We start from the raw sequence: 17,824 nt of genomic DNA, 5'->3' as shown, positions 1-17,824 counted from the left end.
TTTTCCATTAGTTTTTTTTTTACAAAACAAGAAACCAGTACATACAATAATAAAATAACATACATGCATCTCTCCGATATATCCTTTCAGCTTGCCCATTACCGTCTGATAACTTGCAGTTACTATATCTTACAATTAACATTCCACATTCTTGAAATCTCTTATATAAGCATAATATTGTAATAAACATTATAATCCTATACACATATAGGTGTGCTATATTACCCAGACCACATGTTAAGGAATTCCAATACACAATGAAACATTAGACCTCGTCAATGCCTCCCTTCCTCCATAAGTCAAATTGTCTCTCCATCAATAACCCCCTTGATGGCATCCCAGGTGTATCCATCCATAAGCCTCATATTTTCTCAAATTTATTCATTGAGTTTCGTTTTTTATATACCCCTTTTTCTAATCTGATATTAGTTATCCTATTTTTGAGTTCACTAATTTCTGGTGGTGAGGGGTTAATCCATTTGGATGCAATATGTTTCCTAGTTTGAAATAAAATACGTAAAATCCCTATTGAAATTGGGTCAAATTCCATATAATCTTCTAATATACCTAATAGGCATTTTTTGGGTCTGGTTGAATATATATTTTATATTCCCTCTTTATAATAGACAGAACTCCTTTCCAGCATTTACCTGACTCCCGGCATTCCCATAGCGTATGTAATAGGCCCGCAGCATCCATTTTACATCTTGGACATTCAGCATCAGTCCGGTATCCTATGTTACATAGGAATCTTAGTATTTCCCTTCTCTAATACCAACTTAACAAAAGTATTATGTTTTACCCAAAAGGGAGTCCATTTTGATTGTGCATTAAATGAACGCCGAAACTGTAACTATCTATAGAATTGTGTCAACCCAAATCCCCCCTTTAATTGATCAAAGCACTTAAGTATCCCTTCACACAATATGTTTTATATTGTATATTTTTCGGACTATAAGATGCACTTTTTTCCTTCAAAATTTTGGAGGAAAGTAGGGGGTGCGTCTTACAGTCCGAATGTGGCATATATATATATAAATAATACTCTGGCTGGTTGGGGAGCGAGGCACAGGAGGCAGGAGCCGCCTGCTGCAGCCTACACTGTGCTCCCTGCTAAAGAAAATGACTATTCACTGCTCCCCACGCCCATGGGAGTGAATATTCATGGTCTTTAATAGCGGGCACACGCGATCGCTCAGCAGCAGCAGTACCCGCGCCGCGGCTACACTGTGTGCCCGCTATTAAGGAGAATGAAGTCACTGCTTCCCATACACACAGTTCCGGGAGACTGCGGTGACTCTTCCCACAGCTCATCTCACCTTGTGAGGGTGCATGGCAGTGAGATCAGCTGCTGGTAGACAGGTTTCACCTCGTACACACACGGCTCCTCTCCGTACGCTTCGTACACACATGGCTCCGCTCCGTACACCTCGTACACACGCAGCTCCGCTCCGTACACCTCGTACACACGCAGCTCCACACCGAACACCTCGTACACACACGGCTCCACTCCATACGCCTCGTACACACGCGGCTCCGCTCCGTACACCTCGTACACACGCGGCTCAGCTCCGTACACACGCAGCTCCGCACTGAACACCTCGTACACACGCGGCTCCGCTCCGTACACCTCGTACACGCGCGGCTCCGCTCCGTACACCTCGTACACACGCGGCTCTGCCCCGTACACCTCGTACACGCGCGGCTCCGCTCCGTACACCTCGTACACACGCAGCTCCACACCGAACACCTCGTACACACACTGCTCCGCTCCATACGCCTCGTACACACGCGGCTCCGCTCCGTACACCTCGTACACACGCAGCTCTGCACTGAACACCTCGTACACGCGCGGCTCCGCTCCGTACACCTTGTACACGCGCGGCTCTGCTCCGTACACCTCGTACACACGCAGCTCTGCTCCGTACACCTCGTACACGCGTGGCTCCGCTCCGCACACCTCCTACACGCGCGGCTCCACTCCGTACACACACGGCTCCGCTCCATACGCCTCGTACACACGCGGCTCCGCTCCGTACACCTCGTACACACGCGGCTCAGCTCCGTACACACGCAGCTCCGCACTGAACACCTCGTACATGCGCGGCTCCGCTCCGTACACGTCATACACGCGCGGCTCCGCTCCGTACACCTCGTACACACGCGGCTCTGCCCCGTACACCTCGTACACACGCGGCTCCGCTCCGTACACCTTGTACACGCGCGGCTCTGCTCCGTACACCTCATACACGCGCGGCTCTGCTCCGTACACCTCGTACACGCGCGGCTCTGCTCCGTACACCTCGTACACGCGCGGCTCTGCTCCGTACACCTCGTACACGCGCGGCTCCGCTCCGCACACCTCCTACACGCGCGGCTCCGCTCCGTACACACGCGGCTCTGCTCCGTACACCTAGTACACACACGGCTCTGCTACGTACACCTCGTACACGCGCGGCTCCGCTCCGTACACCTCGTACACACACGGCTCTGCTCCGTACACCTCGTAAACGCAGGGCTCCACTCCGTACTCCTCGTACACACACGGCTCTGCTCCGTACACCTCGTACACGCGCGGTTCCGCTCCGTACACCTCGTACACACGCGGCTCTGCTCCGTACACCTCGTACACGCGCGGCTCTGCTCCGTACACCTCGTACACACGCGGCTCTGCTACATCCACACTGTAAACCCCTCCTGACCCCACACATAAACTTCAGCTCATCCAGCACCATGACAACCAGCACAGCAGAGTCCTGCATCCACTGAGGCCCCTGATCATGTGACCCCTGACTCCTCCCTCCTGTGACCTCATCACAGCTCCTGTGCGCACACAACAGCCATATATGTGGTGGCGGCTCTGCAGGTGGAGGTATGTGGAGACCCCCATTACTGGGCACAGGGGGCATTAACCCCTTCAGCATGGAGGCTCTTTTGGGGTCTTATGTTGCCCCTTTATAACAATCATAAGGTTTCTGTTCTGTTTCCTGTAATAGATACATACGACCCAACTATGGAGACAGGAAGGGAGGAAACGTATTGTTCTCAGAGTACAGGACCCCCACAGTGTAATGCCCCCATTATGCCCCTTATGCAGGATGTATGATGCCCCCACACAGTGTAATGCCCCATAGTACCGCCATCCCCCCACACAGTACAATCAAAGGCATTTCTAGGTTCTGATGGGACCCGTTGCGAGATTTCGACCACCCCCCATCCTGATATATACAGTGGGTTCGGAAAGTATTCAGACCTCTTTACATTTTTCACTCTTTGTTTCATTGCAGCCATTTGGTAAATTCTAACAAGTTCGCTTTTTTCTCATTAAAGTACACTCTGCACCCCATCGTCACTGAAAAAAAACAGAAATGTAGAAATTTTTGCAAATTTATTAAAAAGAAAAACTGAAATATCGCATGGTCATAAGTATTGAGACCCTTTGCTCAGACACTCATATTTAAGTCACATGCTGTCCATTTCCTTGTGATCCTCCTTGAGATGGTTCTACTCCTTCATTGGAGTCCAGCTGTTTTAATTAAACTGATAGGACTTGATTTGGAAAGGCACACACCTGTCTATATAAGACCTCACAGCTCACAGTGCATGTCAGACCAAATGAGAATCATAAGCTCAAAGGAACTGCCCAAGGAGCTCAGAGACAGAATTGTGGCAAGGCACAGATCTGGCCAAGGTTACAAAAGAATTTCTGCATTACTCAAGGTTCCTAAGAGCACAGTGGCCTCCATAATCCTTAAATGGAAGAAGTTTGAGACCACCAGAAATCTTCCAAGACCTGGCTGTCCAGCCAAGCTGAGCAATCGTGGTAGAAGAGCCTTGGTGAGAGAAGTAAAGAAGAACCTCAAGATCACTGTGGCTGAGCTCCAGAAATGCAGTAGGGAGATAGGAGAAAGTTCCACAAAGTCAACTATCACTGCAGCCCTCCACCAGTCGGGCCTTTATGGCAGAGTGGCCCGACGGAAGCCTCTCCTCAGTGCAAGACATATGAAAGACTGCATAAAGTTTGCTCAAAAACACATGAAGGACTCCCAGACTGTGAGAAATAAGATTCTCTGGTCTGATGGGATGAAGATACAACTTTTTGGTGATAATTCTAAGCGGTATGTGTGGAGAAAACCAGGCACTGCTCATCACCTACCCAATACAATCCCAACAGTGAAACATGGCTGTGGCAGCATCATGCTATGGGGGTGTTTTTCAGCTGCAGGGACAGGACGACTGGTTGCAATTGAAGGAAACATGAATGCAGACAAGTACAGAGATATCCTGGATGAAAACCTCTTCCAGAGTGCTCTGGACCTCAGACTTGGCCGAAGGTTCACCTTCCAACAAGACAATGACCCTAAGCACACAGCTAAAATAACAAAGGAGTGGCTTCAGAACAGCTCTGTGACCATTCTTGATTGGCCCAGCCAGAGCCCTGACCTAAACCCAATTGAGCATCTCTGGAGAAACCTGAAAATGGCTGTCCACCAACGTTCACCATCCAACCTGATGGAACTGAAGACGATCTGCAAGGAAGAATGGCAGAGGATCCCCAAATCCAGGTGTGAAAAACTTGTTGCATCATTCCCAAGAAGACTCATGGCTGTACTAGCTCAAAAGGGTTCTTCTCAATACTGAGCATAGGGGCTGAATACTGAATAGTGTTCTTTTTAAACAAATTTGCAAAAATTTCTACATTTCTGTTTTTTTCAGTGAAGATGGGGTGCAGAGTGTACTTTATTGGGAAAAAAAATGAACTTTTTTTTTACCAAATGGCTGCAATGAAACAAAGAGTGAAAAATTTACTGTTATACCAATTAAATATGTGAATAGAGTTGTTATAAACCCAGTCTGTGTACGGGCACTCTGACCTCTCTATGTACCAGATTAGATGTATGTTATGTGTTTATGTTTTGAAAAATAAAATAAAAATGATGTTGAAAAAAAAAAGAGTGAAAAATTTAAAGGGGTCTGAATACTTCCCGTACCCACTGTATATGTATGTCCCTTATCCTGGGCCTCAACCTAGTATATGTCCCCCGTTCTGCCTCTGTTCTTTAGTTTATAGAGAAAAAATAAACTATTACACTCACCAGGGGCGAACATAGAAGTGATAGGGCCCCATAACAGAAGTATAATGCACAGCCCATAATCCTCCATGTAGTATAATGCACAGCCCATAGTCTGTACATGTAGTATAATGCACAGCCCATAATAATAATAATTTTTATTTTTAAAGCGCCAACATATTCCGCAGCACTTTACGAATTTTAGGGGGGACATATACAGACAATACAAAATAAGCATATCTCATATCGAAAGGAGTGAGGGCCCTGTTCGCAAGCTTACAGTCTATGAGGAAATGGGAGAGACACAAAAGGTAGAATCTACATATATTGTATAATGCCGCCTTGATATACTAAGTAGGATAAATAATAATACATGGACTGGTCGCCAGCCAGTATGTGTACAGTCCTGACCGAGGCTATTAAGTGCATGGTTGCTATGAACCTGAAATTTAAGAATATTTTAATATGGCGGTGTATTGCCAAGTTTTTAGCAATAAGGTTTGGATACTGCTTTAAAGAATGCAACCACTTGTAATATAACACAATTTTATTTCTAATAGTTAATTTGAAAGATAAAATACAGAATCAAAGGAATAGTATGATATTGCGTACACTTTTTTAGATTAAAGGTTACAAAGGTTAAATACTTATAAAGGTTACATACTTACTATAAGATATCAGAAGAGAAAGATTTCCCTAGTAGCATGTACATCATCTGTCCGGAAACATCAGCTGGAGAAGCGTTCAGCGATGGGCAGAGAATGCGCCCTAGGTCCTACACTGTGAAGAGCGTCCTCTTCACAGGTCCACAATGCTTCTGCCATAACTGAATTCTTCAACAGCTTTATACATTTTAGAAAAAGGCTTACCCAACCTAATATTACGTAAGCATGAAAGTTCATAAGTTGTTGTCCAACATCCCAATCCTGTGACAGTGGCCAACTATCACAGATAAGCAATGCCGGACAAGACCTGTTCACGGACCATTCTACTTCTGTCATAATGTTTACATATGATAAGAGTAAATCCTACACCGGGTTATAAATGAGAACAAAGTTTTCTTCCCAGACAGTATATTGTGTTAAGAAGCTATGTATCAGTGAGATACATTCACAGATAAAGTATACCTTAACACAGAATATATAACCAGAATATTAATTAATGGTTGGATACATCATAATGGGTTTCAGATAGCCACTTATATTTTTTGTACTACAATAAGCTTCTCCATCTTAAGCCATATGCCTGTAATTCTTATTTACAATATTGTGCAATCGTCTGTCTCTAGTTCTACATCGGATCTCTCATGGCATATACAAAAGGCTAATTCCCTTCAGTAATAAAGATTAAACCTCAGACTGTTAGTAAACTTAAACTAATGCTATGTTTTAGTATGTCTGGACTAATGACCCCTAGTCTACTGAGGTAGGATACCGACAAATGCTGACATGTTTGGTTCCTATTTTATTTCAATATGGATCTGAAATATAAAATAGCCATTTTTCATGTTTATACTACAGTTATGTATTTATGTTTTGAAAAATCTAATAAAAATGATGTTAAAAAAAAAAGAGTGAAAAATTTAAAGGGAATACTTTCCGTACCCCCTGTATATGTATGTCCCTTATCCTGGGCCTCAACCTAGTATATGTCCCCAGTTCTTCCTCTGTTCTTTAGTGTATTGAAAAAAATAAACTATTACACTCACCAGGGGCGAACATAGAAGTGTTGGAGCCCCATAACAGAAGTATAATGCACTCCCCTTAATCCTCCATACAGTATAATGCACAGCCCATAGTCATCCATGTAATATAATGCACAGTCCATAGTCTGTACATGTAGTATAATGCACAGCCCATAGCCTGTACATGTAGTATAATGCACAGCCCTTAGTCCGTACATGTAGTACAACCCCTGGCAAAAATTATGGAATCACCGGGCTCGGAGGATGTTCATTCAGTTGTTGAAAAAAAGCAGATCTCAGACATAGCACAAATCTAAAGTCATTTCAAATGGCAACTTTATGGCTTTAAGAAACACTAAAAGAAATCAAGAAAAAAAATGTGGTACTCAGTAAGGGTAATTTCTTTCCGACCAAGCAGGGGGAAAAAATTATGGAATCATGAAAAACAAAACACAAAAGAACACTCCAATACATCACTAGTATTTTGTTGCACCACCTCTGGCTTTAATAACAGCTTGCAGTCTCTGAGGCATGGACTTAATGAGTGACAAACAGTACTCTTCATCAATCTGGCTCCAACTTTCTCTGATTGCTGTCGCCAGATCAGCTTTGCAGGTTGGAGCCTTGTCATGGACTATTTTCTTCAACTTCCACCAAAGATTTTCAATTGGATTGAGATCCGGACAATTTGCAGGCCATGACATTGACCTTATGTGTCTTGTTTCAAGGAATGTTTTCACCGTTTTTGCTCTATGGCAGGATGTATTATCATCTTGAAAAATGATGTCATCATCCCCAAACATCCTTTCAATTGATGGGATAAGAAAACTGTCCAAAATATCAATGTAAACTTTGGCATTTATTGAAGATGTAATGACAGCCATCTCCCCAGTGCTTTTACCTGACATGCCGCCCCATATCATCAATGACTGTGGAAGTTTGCATGTTCTCTTCATGCAGTCATCTTTATAAATCTCATTGGAATGGCACCAAAAAAAAGTTCCAGTATCATCACTTTGCCCAATGCAGATTTGCGATTCATCACTGAATATGACTTTCATCCAGTCATCCACAGTCCACGATTGCTTTTCCTTAGCCCATTGTAACCTTGTTTTTTTCTGTTTAGGTGTTAATGATGGCTTTTGTTTAGCTTTTCTGTATGTAAATCCCCTTTCCTTTAGGCTGTTTCTTACAGTTCGGTCACAGACATTGACTCCAGTTTCCTCCCATTTGTTCCTCATTTGTTTTGTTGTGCATTTCCTGTTTTGGAGACATATTGCTTTAAGTTTCTGGTCTTGATACTTTGATGTCTTCCTTGGTCTACCAGTATGTTTGCCTTTAACAACCTTCCCATGTTTGTATTTGGTCCAGATTTTAGACACAGCTGACTGTGAACAACCAACATCTTTTGCAACATTGCATGATGATTTACCTTCTTTTAAGAGTTTGATAATCCTCTCCTTTGTTTCAATTGACATCTCTCGTGTTGGTGCCATGATTCATGTCAGTCCACTTGGTGCAACAGCTCTCCAAGGTGTGATCACTCCTTTTTAGATGCAGACTAACGAGCAGATCTAATTTGATGCAGGTGTTAGTTTTGCAAATGAAAATTTACAGAGTGATTCCATAATTTTTTCCCTCTGCTTGGTCGGAAAAAAATTACCCTTACTGAGTATAATATTTTTTTTCTTGATTTCTTTTAGTGTTTCTTAAAGCCATAAAGTTGCCATTTGAAATGACTTTAATGTTGTTGAAAAAAAGCAGATCACATACATGGCACAAATCTAAACAACTGAATGAACATCCTCCGAGCCCGGTGATTCCATAATTTTTGCCAGGGGTTGTATAATGCATAGCCCATAGTCCGTACATGTAGTATAATGCACAGCCCATAGTCTATATATATAGCATAATGCACAGCCCATGGTCCGTACAAGTAGCATAATACACAGCCCATGGTTCGTATATGTAGTGTAATGCACAGCGCATAGTCCTTACCCATAGTCTATATATATAGCATAATGCACAGCCCATGGTCCGTACAAGTAGCATAATACACAGCCCATGGTTCGTATATGTAGTGTAATGCACAGCGCATAGTCCTTACATGTAGTATAATGCACAGCCCACAGTCATCTATGTAGTATAATGCACAGCCCATACTCATACATGTAGTATAATGCACAGTCCATAGTCCGTACATATCGTATAATGCACAGCCCACAGTCATCTATGTAGTATAATTTTCAGCCCACACTCTTACATGTAGTATTATGGCCAAGGGCACCGTGTAGTCGCTGATTTAAAGAAAACAAAACATTATACTCGCCTTCTCTCTGCTCCCTCGCAGCGCGGTGTCTTCTTTCTGGAGCTGCCGCTGACTTCAGCTGGAAGCGACAGGAGAGCATGATGTTACTTCCATGCGACCCTAATGGCGTACATGCCGATGTCAGCTGCTGGCCTCTGATTGGTCAGCAGCGTGTATTGTGGCACTTCAGCTGAATGTCAGTCCGAGAACACATCCAGCTGAAGTAGGGGTCGGTCGCAGGAGCCACTGCGGTCATTAAGCCTCTCAATATAATGCTCTCATAATACCTCTATTTCCCCACACCGTATAATGTTCTCACAGTACCTCCATCCCCCCACATACAGTATAATGTTCTCACATTACCACCATCCCCCCACATACAGTATAATGTTCTCACAGTACCGCCATCCCTCACATACAGTATAATGTTCCCACAGTACCGCCATCCACCCACATACAGTATAATGTTCCCACAGTGCTGCCATCCACCCACATACAGTATAATGTTCTCACAGTACTGCCATCCCCCCACATACAGTATAATGTTCTCACAGTACCGCCATCTTCCCACATACAGTATAATGTTCTCACAGTACCGCCATCCCCCACATACAGTATAATGTTCTCACAGTACCGCCATCCCCCCACATACAGTATAATGTTCCCACAGTGCCACTATCCCCCCACATACAGTATAATGTTCTCATAGTACCGCCATCTTCCCACATACAGTATTATGTTCCCACAGTTCTGCAATCTTCCCACATACAGTATAATGTTGTCACAATCCCACCATCCCCCCACATACAGTATAACACTTGGTTTTCTTTTTTTGGTGTTTTTCATGTGATATATGGAAGCCTACAGGAAAATGCTAAAAGAAACATAATATCCAGGAAAAAAACACGGAGACATTAGCATCAAATAACTGTCTTGGTGTTCTTACAAATACTCTCTTATAAATGAGATCTAACTAGTGTTGAGCGAGTATGTTCTGTTAACCTTTCGCCGAGTACGCTCCGGCCGAGCTTCAAGTATTTACAGCTGCTCGGTGATATCCTTGAATCACTCCCTTGTGCATGATTTGCGACTATTTGACCTTTTTATTACATGGGAGGAATGTCTATTTCTTACACATTCCTCACATGTAATAAAGCTGTCAAACAGTTGCAAATCATGCACACGGGAGTGATTCAAGCATATCACCGAGCAGCTATAAATACTCGGAGCTCGGCCCGAGCATACTCGGGCAGAACATACTCACTCACCACTAGATCTAACGTGATAAAAGATTACAACCTGGGAAAGACGGGAAACATTCACATAGACGGTCGGTGATGATGTAGTCAGTGATGGACTCTGGCCAAATTTGTTTCTAGAGCCGTATTAGAAGATGAAGATGTCATTCTCATCATGAAGTTGTTATTTCTCATGCCATGTGTAATGTATATGACGAGAATTAGCGTTATGGAAGATGAGTCTATAAGAAACGTATTCAGCTGCAGACTCCGGGGAAGAAACTGCTTGTTGTCTGTGGCCTAAAATATATAGATTTTATTAGTACGTCAGGGACAAAAGCAGAATGTTGTAAAATAATAAAAATACCATTGCTGCTTGGGTTTTTGGGTGATTCTTACTGAAGCCGTGGCCAACTTAGCCAGTGATTGGAAGTATGGAGGAGATGTCTAAGTCAGCAATTCAACTTATGTTCCAGTCCATAAAAAACTAGAGAACACAACATCTACACATTCTATCTCCTGATATATTTCCCTTATTGTCTCCAGTAATTGTATTATTACACAGGATTCTTTATGATGTTACATCGGCTCATCTTCTTCTCATTCAGGTTTCTACAATATCAGATCCTCTCAGTGAAGAGCTTCTATATAAGAGAATTTTTCTGGATCACCTATCAAGGATGGGCATGGACAGAGACAAGATGGCGGAGCAGTTATTACACCTCACCCTAGAGATCCTCTTCCGGCTTACTGGAGAGGTGAGAGATTCTGATGACGTCACATTACATCATTCTTATCTATGGGAATAACAGATGGACAGAACTGGAGAGGTGAGGACTCTGGAAATGTCTGCAGTGAGACTTATTAATGTGTCTCTCCATAACCAGGATTACACAGTAGTGAAGAAGACCTCTAGTGAGCGCTGTCAGGACCCTGCGTCTGAGGGATGGGGAAGACCCCTGAGCCCAATCACAGGGCCTCCGTCTCACCCCTTCATACATGAGGACATCAATGACCAGAAGATCCTAGAACTCACCTACAAGATGATTGAGCTGCTGACTGGAGAGGTGACGCTGCTGGGAACGCTGGGACATTATACAGTAACGCTATGGAGGGATCGGGGGATGACGGTATCATTGTATGTGTCAGGTTCCTATAAGGTGTCAGGATGTCGCTGTCTATTTCTCCATGGAGGAGTGGGAGTATTTAGAAGGACACAAAGATCTGTACAAGGACATCATGATGGAGGTTCCCCAGCCCCTCACATCACCAGGTAATAGGACTAAATACCCACGGCCTATAATTCTCTGTATGTAAAGAATGAATTCAGTCCCTGTATGTGTTTCCTCCAGATCTATCCAGTAAGAGGACAACACCAGAGAGATGTCCCTGTCCTCTTCTTCCACAGGACTGTAAACAAGAAGATTCCAATGTTCCTCAGGATCATCAGGTAGATGGAGAGAAGGTGTCATGAGATCTCCCCTATGATGTGTAGACGGCTGTGAAGGTCTTGTGCTCAGTCTTGTTTTATCCACCAGTATTATATGCTTTATACTTGTGTAATGAGAACTGTGGAGATGGCAGGATTATAGCTGATCATAGATGGGACTTCTCCATCTGTCTGTGACTTTTACAATATTTTGGTTTCAGGGTGAAGATCTGACCCATATTAATACTACAGAGACATATGTGAGGTGTGATGAGCGGTGTAAGGAGGAGATTCCTACATATGACTACCCAGGTGAGTAGTGACCACTAAATGCAGGGAAGTCACAGATTCTTCTCCGTCACCAGCTGTGGCTGCTTTATCGGTGGTGTAGTCCGGCCGTATCACAATCATGTGATCACCATTTTCCCTCTAGACCACAACATTCTCCTCTATCCAAAAATGTTCACATAACTTTGTGTAATTGTAAAAGCCCTTTTCTGTAGAACTTACAACCTGGAGGATCCACCTACCCCCTGGGATTAGTAGACGCTGACCGTTACCTGCCCAGATCTGTAAACTACAAAGCCAAATGACAGCGTACGTAGAAAGTGCTGACAAGTGAGAAAATCACTTGAAGAAAAATATTCTGATGGGCCTGTAAGAGAAAGCGGAGGGTAATGATGCTGTTGGCTTCCTAGATCCCTGATATCTTATTGGATGAATCTACCTTCTCTCCCTTCTGTGCGGCTGAATGTGCTCGTATGGTCCCTACAAGACCAGGTTCAGTCTTTCTGGCCAAACTTCACTTTTATGATCGCCAATATTAAATGTGCAGTGAGGGCCAAGTGTGAATTTCTGTACAAAGTTTCCCTTTATTCTGACTTTTTAATTTCTTTTAAAACTGAATAACTTCAAGCAGGATTGGGATAAAACTACATAAATAACATTACACCTGTGCCATGATATATCTCTAAGCTGTGCGTGGCTGATGGCTGTAATATGCATTTATTCACGCCGGCAGGAGATGTAGTAGTATGGCTCGAGCCCTGGTTTCATGGATTCACTCCACGTCATAAATTACATTATGTTTTCAATCCTAAAGAATTCAGATTCCTGCACAATCTCTCCTGAAATGGGAGCACTAATACTTTCTCTACTCTTCTGGTCAAAACTCATAGTAGCTTCAATGGTCCACCATAAATGAGTGCAACTCCGGTTTAGTTTTGGATTTCTCCCTTCATACATACGTTGGTGTTGGGGTTGTAACATATATTTTTATTGTTATATTTTTTTTACATGTTCATTCTGTATGATAGTTTATTTGGGGTTGGATCGGCCTGCCTCACCTATGTGAGTCTTTAACTACCTAGTAGTTACAGTTACGGACTGAAGGTTTTTTTTTCTGAAGAAGACTGTTAGGCTTGATCGTTTCAGTCGGTGTTATTATCTGTAGTCACAGTTTTGCCCATTACCCTTTAATCCTTCCTTATGGATCTGGACTTACACAGAGACCCCTAGGCTTGGGCCATAGTGTTACTTGTTGTTCTGTGGAGTGAGATGGGAAGAAGAATAGTCCGGTAGCCAGAACCAGGAGGGCAGAGAAAGTACAAAATCAGAATACGCAAAAATAGTCAGTAAACGGGCCGAGGTCACAACAGGAAACAAATACACAAGCTGGGAGCTGAGCACAGAGGACTGAACCAGAGGAGAACAAGGCTGGATCTGGAAGCTTCCGGCAATATGCTTCCAGCTTTAGTAGGGTGCGGTGCTTTCCATATGGCTGAAGCAGGGAGCAGATTACTCCAGCTGGACAGCACACACACCCATACCGCCAGACTGGATGGTACTACTGATTCCATGCAAACTAATCTAAGTGGCTGGACAGAGCCTGTGCCGCCCAGAACTTTTGGTCCCGACGTCTTCTCAATCACTAGCGCCGCCTGCAGAATAAATAGGACAGCACCTGGTGACAGAAGCAGACGTCGCAGGAGCAGGTCCCAGAGGATATGGGACACACCACACCATACAAAATGTCAGAAAATCAGAGCAGTAGAAATTCTCATATATTGACTCCATTTTGAAAATTATGACCCTCAATGAATTAATCTTTAGAAGTTATCACTACTTTGACTCCACAGTCACTTTCTGAAAATTAGCACACAGTAGATGTTTCCAAGTGAAAATTGCAAATATTATTGCCCAACACATAGTGTCCAGATTGTGCTCCAGGAGACGCACACCGTAAATGAAGAGGGTTCTTCTCACTATAGTAATGCCAAATACATGGATGATAAATGTGGTTTGGGCGCACTGCAAGGCTCAGAAGTAAGGGGGAGATCTGACTGTGGGAGAGCGGAGATTGCTGGATTGGTTTATGGAAGCCATGTTGCTTTTCAAGAGTCTTTGAGCCACTAATAATGTGAAAATCTCTGTTTTTCCACTGACAGATGATGGACCTGAGTGGGGACTTGTTTTTTGTGAGATGAGTAGAAGTTTTTATTGGTATTATTTTCACCTACATAACATTGTTTGGTGGCTTTTTATTCCATATTTGGGAGATAGAATGAACAGTCAGTTGAACACCACGATCCACTGGTTCATCCTATGAGGTTTTCTACTGTGAACTGTCATTTTCTTGGTGAATAATTCAATATTTTTTTTACATGAGTTGCTATTTTACAGTTTAAGTAGAAATGTTAAAAAATATATAATTCAAGGATATTTTATTCATAAATAATAATTGGTTTTATTCTTGGCAGATGACTGCACCAGGAGATCAGAGGGACAGCTGACATCTTCAGTTTTTAAATCAGATGATCTTGAGATCCCAGAGGATATAATTGAAGTTAATGCCATTACTCCAGATCTACCATCATCCCTTCACAGCAAAGATCTGTCATCTGATCCTATGAAACAGGTCCTGTCTTCTGATTCATTACCGACTACTAAGGAAAATCATAGTCACAAAATAAGCATTAAAAAACAAACTGCTCCTAAAGCAAAGAAGCCATTTTCACGTTCAGAATATGGAAATAGTTTTCTTAAGCATCAAAACATTCACACAGCAGAGAAAAGATTTTTTTGTTTCAAGTGTGGGAAATGTTTTAATCAGAAATCAAATCTTGTTAATCACCAGAGAAGTCACACAAAGAAGAAGCCATTTTCTTGTTCAGAATGTGGAAAATGTTTTACAGAGAAATCAAGGTTTATCAGACATCAGAGAACTCACACAAGGGAGAAGCCTTTTTCATGCTCAGAATGTGGGAAATGTTTTAACCAGAAAGTGCATCTTGATAACCACCAGAAAACCCACACAGGAGAGAAGCCATTTTCTTGTTCAGAATGTGGAAAATTTTATACATTGAAATCAAGTTTTATCAGACATCAGAGAACTCACACAGGGGAGAAGCCTTTTTCCTGTTTTGAATGTGAGAAATGTTTTAACCAGAAATCAGATTTGGTCAATCACCAGAGAACTCACACAGGGGAGAAGCCTTTTTCCTGTTCAGAATGTGGGAAATGTTTTAACCGTAAAGCGATTCTTCATAGCCACCAGAGAACCCACACAGGGGAGAAGCCTTTTTCATGTTCAGAATGTGGGAAATGTTTTAACCAGAAATTAGATTTGTTCTATCACCAGAGAACTCACACAGGGGAGAGGCCTTTTTCCTGTTCAGAATGTGGGAAATGTTTTAACCAGAAATCAGATTTACTTAAGCACCAGAGAATTCACACAGGGGAGAAGCCTTTTTCCTGTTCAGAATGTGAGAAATGTTTTAAACAGAAATTTGATTTGGTCAATCACCAGAGAACTCACACAGGGGAGAAGCCTTTTTCCTGTTCAGAATGTGGAAGATGTTTTAACCATAAATCAGATTTGCTTAAGCACCAGAGAATTCACACAGGGGAGAAGCCTTTTTCCTGTTCAGAATGTGGGAAATGTTTTAACCGTAAAGCAATTCTTGATAGCCACCAGAGAACTCACACAGGGGAGAAGCCTTTTTCCTGTTCAGAATGTGGAAAATGTTTTAACCAGAAATCAGGTTTGGTTAAGCACCAGAGAACTCACACAGGGGAGAAACCTTTTTCCTGTTCAGAATGTGGTAAATGTTTTAACCGTAAAGAGATTCTTGATAGCCACCAGAGAACTCACACAGGAGAGAAGCCTTTTTCATGCTCAGAATGTGGGAAATGTTTTAACCAGAAAGTGCATCTTGATAACCACCAGAAAACCCACACAGGAGAGAAGCCATTTTCTTGTTCAGAATGTGGAAAATGTTTTACATTGAAATCAAGTTTTATCAGACATCAGAGAACTCACACAGGGGAGAAGCCTTTTTCCTGTTTTGAATGTGAGAAATGTTTTAACCAGAAATCAGATTTGGTCAATCACCAGAGAACTCACACAGGGGAGAAGCCTTTTTCCTGTTCAGAATGTAGGAAATGTTTTAACCGTAAAGCGATTCTTCATAGCCACCAGAGAACCCACACAGGGGAGAAGACTTTTTCATGTTCAGAATGTGGGAAATGTTTTAACCAGAAATTAGATTTGGTCTATCACCAGAGAACTCACACAGGGGAGAGGCCTTTTTCCTGTTCAGAATGTGAGAAATGTTTTAACCAGAAATCAGATTTGCTTAAGCACCAGAGAACTCACACAGGGGAGAAACCTTTTTCCTGTTGTGAATGTGGGAAATGTTTAAACCGTAAAGCGATTCTTCATAGCCACCAGAGATCCCACACAGGGGAGAAGCCTTTTTCATGTTCAGAGTGTGGGAAATGTTTTAACCAGAATTCAGATTTGGTCAATCACCAGAGAACTCACACAGTGGAGAAGCATTTCTCCTGTTCAGAATGTGGAAAATGTTTTAAACAGAAATCAGATTTGGGTAAGCACCAGAGAACTCACACAGGGGAGAAACCTTTTTCCTGTTCAGAATGTGGAAAATGTTTTAACCAGAAATCAAATCTAGTTAAGCACCAGAGAACTCACACAGGGGAGAAGCCTTTTTCCTGTTCAGAATGTGGGAAATGTTTTAACCAGAAATCAGATGTTGTTATACACCAGAGAACCCACACAGGGGAGAAGCCTTTTTCCTGTTCAGAATGTGGAAAATGTTTTGTGAAGAAATCCTCACTTCTTAGTCACCAAAGTACTCACATAGGCGAGAAGCCATTTTCATGTTCTTAATGTGGGAAATGTTTTACACAGAAATCAATTCTTAATAAACTTCAGAGAAGTCACACAGGGGAGAAGCCTATTTAAATTCTAACCAAAAATTGTATCTTCTTAAAGGGGTTTTCCACTTCTATTAGTACAACTCCTTCTCATTCCTCATGTGTGGCCTTGTTAAAATAAAAACACTCATACCCACCTCCCTTTGTGGCACCGTTCCATTGGTGTCACAACTCGCGTTTCTGGGGCTCACATAAGGTTATTACATCACACAATCCTGCTCCCAATCAACTCCGCCTTCGGACTTATTGAAAATCAACAGGAAAGACATGGCCTGGACATAGAAATGAGAGCACTCTCTTCAGACTGTGTTCCTGGGGGAATTATAAGCAATTTCCGGCCTTAAACATGACGTCCGATATGGGAAAGAAAGACAAGAGATCTGAGGTTAATCTGAGGTCCTCCACCTCCGTCAGCTTGTCTGGTATGCAGTGTTTCTTGTCGAAAGTCGTCTTATCCTGCTCTGGAGCCATTACTGCCTCATCTCAGCTTGGAAAAAGAAGCAGTATTAACCCTCATGATGCCAGACAGCTCAAGCCTGTAAGTCCTGCACCAACTTCTCTCTTAATGTAGGCCTCACAAGAAAACATCTCCACAAATCTCCCTGTATTCTCACCAAAGCCCACATACTGAGCAGTGCTTGCTGCACAGGAAAATATACTCCCCCAGCCACAGGGGATTTTAATATGGGGAAAGCCATAATTGATTTGTATTTCATATTGCGTCTATCCCTTCTAAATAAGAGAGAGAGCAATATATACAAAGGCTGGAGACCACGTACAAAACTGAAATACGTCCCCTCACTTCTAGCCTATCACAGCTTACTGACAAGGTACAGAGATAAGAGGATGATGTCG

General features: G+C 42.7%; 1 pseudogene; it reads left to right on the top strand.

The window, feature by feature from the left end:
• LOC141203905 (uncharacterized) overlaps positions 1 to 17,824 on the top strand; it is a 141,697-nt pseudogene that overhangs the window by 70,927 nt on the left and 52,946 nt on the right.

Source organism: Phyllobates terribilis, unplaced genomic scaffold (assembly GCF_046119375.1).
Source record: "Phyllobates terribilis strain yellow unplaced genomic scaffold, ASM4611937v1 Scaffold_130__1_contigs__length_5004896, whole genome shotgun sequence".
In the NCBI taxonomy this organism is placed as follows: domain Eukaryota; kingdom Metazoa; phylum Chordata; class Amphibia; order Anura; family Dendrobatidae; genus Phyllobates; species Phyllobates terribilis.
This window is presented reverse-complemented; position numbering and strand designations above follow the sequence as displayed.